The 8,844-nt window shown below is 32.4% G+C and overlaps 2 long non-coding RNA genes across 4 annotated transcripts; both read right to left on the bottom strand.

Moving 5' to 3' along the window:
- Window positions 1-2,957: 2,957 nt before the first annotated feature.
- Window positions 2,958-5,657, bottom strand: LOC140014997 (uncharacterized). 3 transcript variants are annotated; one of them, XR_011821743.1, is made up of 5 exons: window positions 4,020-5,657; window positions 3,811-3,916; window positions 3,523-3,673; window positions 3,299-3,433; window positions 2,958-3,209 (listed from the first exon to the last, which is right to left on the bottom strand). It is a non-coding gene; the product is annotated as an uncharacterized lncRNA (long non-coding RNA). The 3 variants fall into 3 exon arrangements; XR_011821742.1 differs by having other exon boundaries at window positions 3,523-3,916; window positions 4,020-4,121; window positions 4,200-5,657; XR_011821741.1 differs by having other exon boundaries at window positions 3,523-3,916.
- An 811-nt stretch (window positions 5,658-6,468) lies between these two features.
- On the bottom strand, window positions 6,469-8,437 carry LOC113711155 (uncharacterized). Its single transcript, XR_003453098.2, has 2 exons — window positions 7,863-8,437; window positions 6,469-7,515 (listed from the first exon to the last, which is right to left on the bottom strand). It is a non-coding gene; the product is annotated as an uncharacterized lncRNA (long non-coding RNA).
- Between the last annotated feature and the right edge of the window lie 407 nt (window positions 8,438-8,844).

Below are 8,844 nucleotides of genomic sequence, written 5' to 3'. Positions count from 1 at the left end.
GCCTAATTATGTTTTCATTTAATAGTGTATAATGTGAATGCATAATGGATAGTTATGGATTTCGACTAATGTGATTGTGAATGGTTGAACGTATGAATGACTTTTGCCTTTTGGTTTTAGTATTTTTTGAAATAGGGCATGCGTGTCCTACCTTCTCTATATATTTTCAATATAAATTCTCTTCTTATTTCCCTTCCTTTGAATGTAATTCAAGGTTTCTCTCAATATTATATAATGTACATGGTAAGGATCTAAAATGTTTATACTAGATTCACAATTGTAGTCTATAAAAGAGATGGAGATAGCACCAATTTCGCCATGACAGACGTACAAAAGGCATGCAGGACATAGGGATATTTCTTGTCCTTTAATTTGACCATCTAGTTTCCTTTTGATTCGAAGAAACTAGTTTAGAAATAAAATTTATAATCATCCATGTTTAATTATAGCATATTTATTTATTTATGTTGATAAATGGATATGCATGCTATATACTTGATGAAACCAATTTGAAATTCTGATTGTCTAAAATCCATCTAATCAATATTAAGTCAAGGTCTAAAGTTGCTTTTCATTATTTTGAACTCAAATGAGAGTTCTTGTTTGATGTTCCTTGTTCGCTGACGATCGCGGGGTATACATATATAATTAGCTCATTCACAGTCAAATTTTACATTTATAAATCATAAATACCTCACACGCTATTTTTCGCAAGTATGCGAGTCGTGATTGAGTATAGGGTATTAAGAGTCAAACCCACGGGGAAGATTTTCAATTAACGGTGTTTTTCAAACTCCTTTATTATCTAGACTACCATAAATATAAAAGTAATGAAAGTAACACTAGAAAACTTCTAGAGATATGGAATCTTACAACTCTTGCAAATGAGATTACCGATTAAGTGAATGCTATTATCTTGGCTAGTTATGACGTAATTTCCTAGTGTTTATGAAACCCACTCTCATAGTGAATTAACTATACTTGTAACTAAACCATACCTACTCTCGTGGTTATGAAATTAACTACAAGCTCATTTCTTTTATGAAATTACATGAAATAAGTCACTAAAACTACAAAGGTGCTCAAATATACAAATGTTATAATATAAATATATAATTATAATTATATAATATAAATATTAATTGTACTAATATTTTATATAAATATAATGTATATTAATATTAAATATAGTTATTATTATATATTATTATATTTAAAATAATATTTATAATTATAATTATATAATTTATTCATATTATATACATGTATATATTATAATTATATGTACATATAATATACATTTATAAATATACATATATATTATAAATATATTATTAAATAATATTAATAAATTTATAGTGATATTATATAAATATAAATATATTTAACTAAATAATTATAATATATATTTATATAATATACTAATATTATGATAAACTATATAATTATAATATAAATATTATAATTAAAATATATTATATATATGCATATATTATAATATAAATATAAATATAAATATATTATAAAATTTATAGTGATATTATATAAATATAAATATATTTAACTAAATAATTATAACATATATTTATATAATATACTAATATTATGATAAACTATATAATTATAATATAAATATTATAATTAAAATATATTATATATATGCATATATTATAATATAAATAAATATATATATATATAATATATATATATATATATAATATATATATTATACTAAATATTATGTAATTATAAGATTTTGGAATCACACTTGGGTTTTGGACAAAACCCACCAACTTACTAAGGAATGGCAGAATGCTAAATTTTTAGATATCATTCCAAAATTTCAATTCCGATAGTAGTGAACCAAACATGAATTATGGGGTTTATTCCAATTCCCCATTCCAAAACCCTTTTACCAAACGCCACTTTAAATATCTTTTTGCATATAATAATGACGTCTTTTTTTTTTAGCTTTTTGAGCAGCCATCCTTTTCAAGATTGATGGCTAAATAATTGAATTCTCTAATCTCTTCTACCCTACACGACGAAGAAAATCTCTTAGCTGAGTAATATATTGTATGACTAGGAGAGATAACCGCGCTTCGCACGGTGGAGTACAAAACGTGAATGCCCATAGAAGCATTAAAATTATGTAAATAGTAGCTGAGATTGCTGACAAGTAATTTTAGATAGAAATTAATATTGGAGTTATACGTGTCGATTAACAACAGAAAATTGTGGGACAAATGTAACAGGATAATCTGGTAACCGAGATATTTCTCTTGTTTTAGAAAAGGAAATGCTGTTACAGATGTAACAATAGGATTTGATATACGGACCAGACCTATATTGCAAGGACGTTACTTTGCAGTTACGGAAAAATAGATAATTTTTTTGAACTCCATTTAAGAAGGTTGAAAAACACTACAATAAGACCTCCCCACAAAGGAGACAAGCACTGCGGATGGTATCAGTTTGAAAAGGTACAAATGAAGGTTCTTTCCTGATGAATACTATTTTTAAGTCCAATTTGTAGCACATACATAGAGATAATGGGATGTATTTTCCCTCTTTTTTTCATAAGCCACATAATCGATAGAAAGGGTAAACAATTCTAAGATTTTGTTCCAATTTCTTGAAACAGGTTTCCATAGCTGTTGATAGCGTCTAATTTGTTAGGGAACATGTGCATGCTCATTGACGGTGCCTAATTTGTCAGAGACATTTTGAATTTTGTCGTCAAAGGAACTTAGATTTCATTGTCTTAACTCTGGCTCAACCATTTCAAGTCATTTCTTGTTCTTATAAAGGGCGAAACTGCTGCAATTCAATACTAAGATGGACATTTTTTTTCTTGTTTAGTCCATGATGAAATACACCAAAATTTAATGATGACAGGTTGGCATACAAAAGGTTCGTTGCATTACCATGTCTAAAGATTATCGAAACAAGCCGTAGACAACTGGAATAATTGGTTCTCACAAAAGCTAAAAAGCATTACATCACAAAAGGCATCACAAACGGAGTCAGTAATAAGCACAAATGAAACTTAAAAGACAAATCCCATCAGGAAAGGCATAATTTACATGTCTATAGGCTTAGCTTCTCCAACCCAGTAAGCCATAACGACCATAAACTTGACTCTAGTTACTCTGATAAAATCTGGAGCATGCTTAATATAGCACAACCCGGTGGTTTAGGCTAACACCCTGTGACATTGACAAAGATTCGTAAAGTAAATATCTCATATATAATATGTAATGAACCAGCATCCGCTAACAACCAAGCTAAAGCAAACCTCATGTTCAGCTTGACTAAGCTGGTAAGCAGTGAATCCTATCAGCTTCGTTACCCAAAACAATGATATTGATCGAATCAGTAGCATCAGTAATAGCCAACTTAACACGCGCTTTGAGAGTAGATATATTAATTACTGTCAAAGAAGAAGCCTTAGTTGGAAAAACATTCATTGACTATAAGCGAACAGCAGCAAAATTTCACCAATAAGTACCACTAACACACCTAGGAAAGACATAAAGATCCTTATGACAGTCAACACAAGAAATTCCTAGAGTTTCAATGAAAGTGTTAGGTGCACAGCAATATAGACAGGCCAAATGCCAAAGTTTGTGCAATCGATCAACCGTTACTCTTCCCTTAATCCATGCAGCACCTATAGCCTCAAAGAACAGTATAAGCATATTCAGAAGTTTCAAAAAGAAGCTAGTTTAGGCAAATAAGGGAAATCACAGAAAGCAACATAGAAAGGACAAGGCGCCTAATAAATTGAGTTGTTGTGTGAACACCGACAACAGTAGACAGCATGGTGTCACCAACAGGAGGAAGAAACAGAAGGGGATTGCAGTATCTCTTCTCCAGAACAAAAGCAATTGGATCAGAACAATTATGTCGGTACCTGCATGGAGACAGATGAGAAATTAGTAATAATAATTGATTTTAAAAGCCACGGTGGACGTTAGCTAAAAAGGAAAAAGAGAAATCTTTTTTCAAATTACAACCAGGAGGAAATGACAACCACTATTCAAGCTGTGTAGCCTACTATAGCTCTTCCCTCTTCAGACTCAAACTCACCAAACAATGTCAAATGAACAGGCATATTACTGCAAAAGAACATATATAAAAACAAATCACTATAGGTACGAAAGAAATAGCCATCAGAAATTGATATTGAATACAACCTTTGGTCGACAACAACATATTCTCTGGCAATAACAGAGCGAGCATCTGAGTACGGTTTCCTTGCCGGCAAAGCATACAAAACAATTCTCATCATGTCTATTTGAAATTAGTCCAATAACAGGTAAAGAGTAGCAGATCTTTCTAGATCAGTTATCAAAACCACTGAGGCATAAGGCAAGAATAAGGTTCGCAAGCACGGTAGAAGCACAAGAAAAAGTCATTTAAAGAAACATAACAACTCTAGCCTACAGAGGAAAAGAGCAAGATTGCACCCTTCCGGAGAGCAAAACAGTAGATCTAGAGAGGGCCAGAAAGGACCCAAAACTATCTCAACTCAAAGCAGAAGAGCAGATCTAAAACACAGCAAATGCCTTGGAGGGAAACAACAAGGAAATGCACCAAGAAAAATAAATAGCAGTCAAGGCAGAAAACATTGACCCATTTATAAAAAAATCATCGTGGGCAAATACGCATATCAGCCTATCTCCACCAGGCAAGAAATTTATTAGTAACCAACAGCGGCAATAAAAGGGGGAAAAAAATGTAAGAACCAGAAAACATGCATATAACGAAAAGGAGCGCACAAGGAAAAAAGGGCAAACGAGAATAACAAAATAAATCAAACGGAAACCACTTGCACGTTCAAAATTTCTGAACAACAACATTACTTCAAAAGAACACATACATATTACGTAAAGGAATGAACAGAACAAAAAGGCTAATGGGAAAACGAAAAAAAAACCCATGGTAAACAGCATCGAAAGCCACAGGGGAAAAAGATACCAAGGGGAAATAAGCTCAGAGGCACAACATTCAGGGAGGAAAAAATTTCCTGACATATATAAGCAAAGAACAATGAGCAGCAAGAATAAGAGCGAGATATAACAGTGAAATAGCAGCAAAAGCAGGACAAGGATTAAAACAAACACCATGGCCAACAACAAATTGCAACGAAAAAAGATGGGAAAAAAACCATACGGGAAAAAAACGAAGAGGAACTACGATTACGATTCAGATGAACCAGTAAGAGAAGCACCGCGAGGCCGAGACTAAAACAAACGAAGAAGATGTAACCAAGCTCAAGCTGGCCAGAGAAGTCGGCAAGGGGAACGGGTTGAAGGGCACAACAAATCTGCGAGAATGGAAATGAGAAATCAGATGAGAAAACCCTAGGACAAAAAGGCCACAACCAGACCGTGTTGGAATTCGGACAACATCGGAAGACACAGCCATGATGAAGCACGCCAATTGCCATTCTTGAGCAAAGTCGCCTGTCAGCTCCTTTCAATGCAGTTGTGAGAGCCGGAAATGGAAAGAAGCTGGTACGGCAATTAATTCCAAGGCAGAAAACCCATGGGCGACCCAATTACCCGATCCATTTGAACGGAGCACCCGGAGAAGCAGAACATTACACAGCTCACGTGAGCGCACATGACGACGACGAAACCCTTTGGTGCATTGTATGTTATGTTGATGAGACAAACGAGGGGACAATAAATGATATTTAAATTAAAAAAATAATTTATTAAGAGACCTTATAACGATTCTTTAATTTTCAACACATGAACAAGAGTGAAGCTTAACTCTTAAAATTAATAGTAATGAAAATATTAGATGATACATATAATAATTATGGTAAATATTGAATGAATTATTTAATAGTAATGAAAATATTAGATTTTCATCATAAAATAAAGTCTATTATGATTGCAAACAAAATAGTAAGGGGAATGACAAAAATTTAAGCCCATGGTAAGCTTTAGAGTGTGTTTGGACCATTTGAACAAAAAAAAAATTGGCTATATTATAAATCATTTTTTTTAATCATCTTTTATCAAAATATTCCAGTTATGAACTTTATTCCAGAATGCACATTTACAGTAAAACAGCATTCACAATATTAAAACAAATGTGATCAAAAGTATTTCTATTGTATATTTTTTAGTTTTGCAGTGTGTACCTGTCTTGGTTGTATTGGCTTGTGACATGAGTGCTGTCGTGTGACACCAGAGATCCTTTTATTTCTTTGCACGTTTTGTTTCAAAAAAGAAAAAAATTTTCAATATGAAATAAATTATTTTACTCTGAAATATTCATTTTCCAGGGCCACCTTGCACTCTTTCTGGAGATCACTTGTATTATATATAAACTAGCATGGTTCTGGCCGCGCTATGCAGCGGCCTACCCACTGGTATGAACAGCTTAATCCGTAACAATGAGGATAATTTCCTAAAACATCATCATGTATATATAAGCTCAAGAGGTAAATACTATGCAAATCACAATAATACATTACATAAACTCAATCATTCATGTCTTAGTAGAATAGATACTTGGATACCAGCCACAGTTACATATTAGGAGGCTTAAATAAGCTTCATTGCCCAATGAAGTACAGCATTGATGGTTAAACTATTACTAAGTATATTACGATCCATTACTTTTTAAGTCAAAAGAATAATGGATCATAATATAATTCAAAAGATATTGTCTAAGCAATGGAGGAAAGGCAATGAACAAAAGATTTAACAAAAGTACAGAAATAGGCCATATTAGTCTTCCTTTGCTTTAGCTTTCTTGGTTGGACTGTCTTTGATATTTGCAGGTGGACCATACAGTTTTGCAAGTTCTTTGGCAAACTCTTCAGGAGCCTTTGTTGGATGTTTAGCATGTGTGTCTGCTGGTAAATCTTCTGGAAACTCAAGGCTTCATTTTGCTCCACTGGTTGCAGATGTCTAGCTGTCTTTGTAAGAACTGGCTCCAGCAATTTCTTCAAGTACCAACTTTGTGCTTGGTGTGAACAATTGAAGCTTATTTAAGTCAGCATATTTAAGTTTGTCTTTTTGTTTCTTTCCAACATTCTTAGATCAGGGGAATCATCAAACATTTCATCTATCAATCTAAAACCTGTACTAAATTTTCTCTTTTTTTTTTCATTTTGAAACACAAAAAATCAAAATCTAATTTTACTATAAACAAAGCAAAATGCTAATCCAAAGGCACACAAAATGACAGAATCAAAGCATCCTAGAATAGCTAAAACTAAGTAATATATATAAAATGACAACCTTAATAAGCCAAAGGACAATGATACTAAATGATGTAATTATTGAATAGATAAGCAGCTAACAGCATCATGCAACATTTGAAATAAAAAACAGAGGGAAAAGTAAACTATCATAGCATAACATCAAACACATTGCATTCCTTAATTAAGAGAAAGCAATAAACAGAGGCAACAACAGTGAAAAAAAAACTTGCAGTTCAAAATAGAAGGTGATAAAATAGAAACATACCTATATTTTCTTTGCTCGCCTGAATGTTGGCAAAAGTCCGGCAGCATTTGAAAATAATATAAAAACAGAGAAAAAAAGTAAACGTAAGCTAATCGAAAAAATAGCATCATAATTATTCTTTTATTTATAATATCAAACACATGGCAGTCTTTAATTAACGGAAGGTAAGAACATGGCAATAAATATAAATAATAAATAAACAGAAGGTAAGAACATTCATCAAACTAAAAAATTGCAACTTAATATGCTGACTGAAAAATTGACAGAAACTAAAATTAGTTGCTCAAACTAAAATTTGCAGCTCAGTCATCAAACTAAAACTAAAAAATTGCAGCTCGAAATAGAAGGAAAGAGAATAGGAATTACCTAGATTTTCTTCGCTCGTCTGCTGAATACCGGCAAAACTGGGAAACAGAGTTATATATAGAGTTGGAAATAGTAAGTCTGAAAGCTATAGCATAGATGATAAGGCGGTAGAACAGCCATCCCTAAAATGAGCTGATTTTGGGGAAAATGAGATTTGAGTGAGCTGTTTTTTGGGGAAAAAGAAGAATTCACGCGAATGTGGATGATTTTTTGAGAGGTAATCGAAAGGAAGTACAATTAGTTGGTGGAAGTACAATTAGTTGCTCGAGGAATTGACAGAAAATTGAAGATTTTGCAGGCTTCTAGATTTTGGGGGAAAAAATTTTACTGACCTAATTTTTGGGGCAGGACAAAAATTCACGTGCGTGTGGAGGATTTTGTGGGTTGCAATCAAAAGGAAGGACAATTGGTTGTTGAAGGAATTGGTAGAAAACTGAAAATTTTGCAGGCTGATTCGACGGGAAGAAAGCGGCTATTTGAGAGAAAGAAAGAGGCTACTCTGCGGGAAAAAAGGGAAAGGGAAAAAGGGGGAAGGAAATTCTGGTAAATGAAGAAGAAGGAAGCTCGATGACTAATAAGACCATTAAGCTACTGTTGACTAACTTACATCATGAGTCATCAGTCATACTAATCATGCTAATAGGCAGGAACATTACTTCTAACGGGTATGACTGCATTAATTTGTATAATTATATAATTAATAATATAATGTAATTCAAAACAGCCCATGTGATAAAAAAATCCACAAATAGTCTACAATTATTGCATTTGACCAGAAAATTATCAAAGAGATATTTTCAAATATACAAAAATAACACTAAATAGTTAGCAACTATTTAATGAGCTAGTTTTCATAAAAAGATTCAATTGACCTTTCAAACCAATTAAAAACCAATCAAAAGGAACAAATAAAAATAATTATATAATGTAATTCAAAACAACCCATAATGTAATTCAAAAGAACCCATGTGATAAAAAAACC

Source organism: Coffea arabica, chromosome 10e, assembly GCF_036785885.1.
Source record: "Coffea arabica cultivar ET-39 chromosome 10e, Coffea Arabica ET-39 HiFi, whole genome shotgun sequence".
Taxonomy (NCBI): Eukaryota; Viridiplantae; Streptophyta; class Magnoliopsida; order Gentianales; family Rubiaceae; genus Coffea; species Coffea arabica.
Note: the sequence above shows the minus strand (reverse complement) of the source record. Positions and strands in the feature narration are given on the sequence as shown.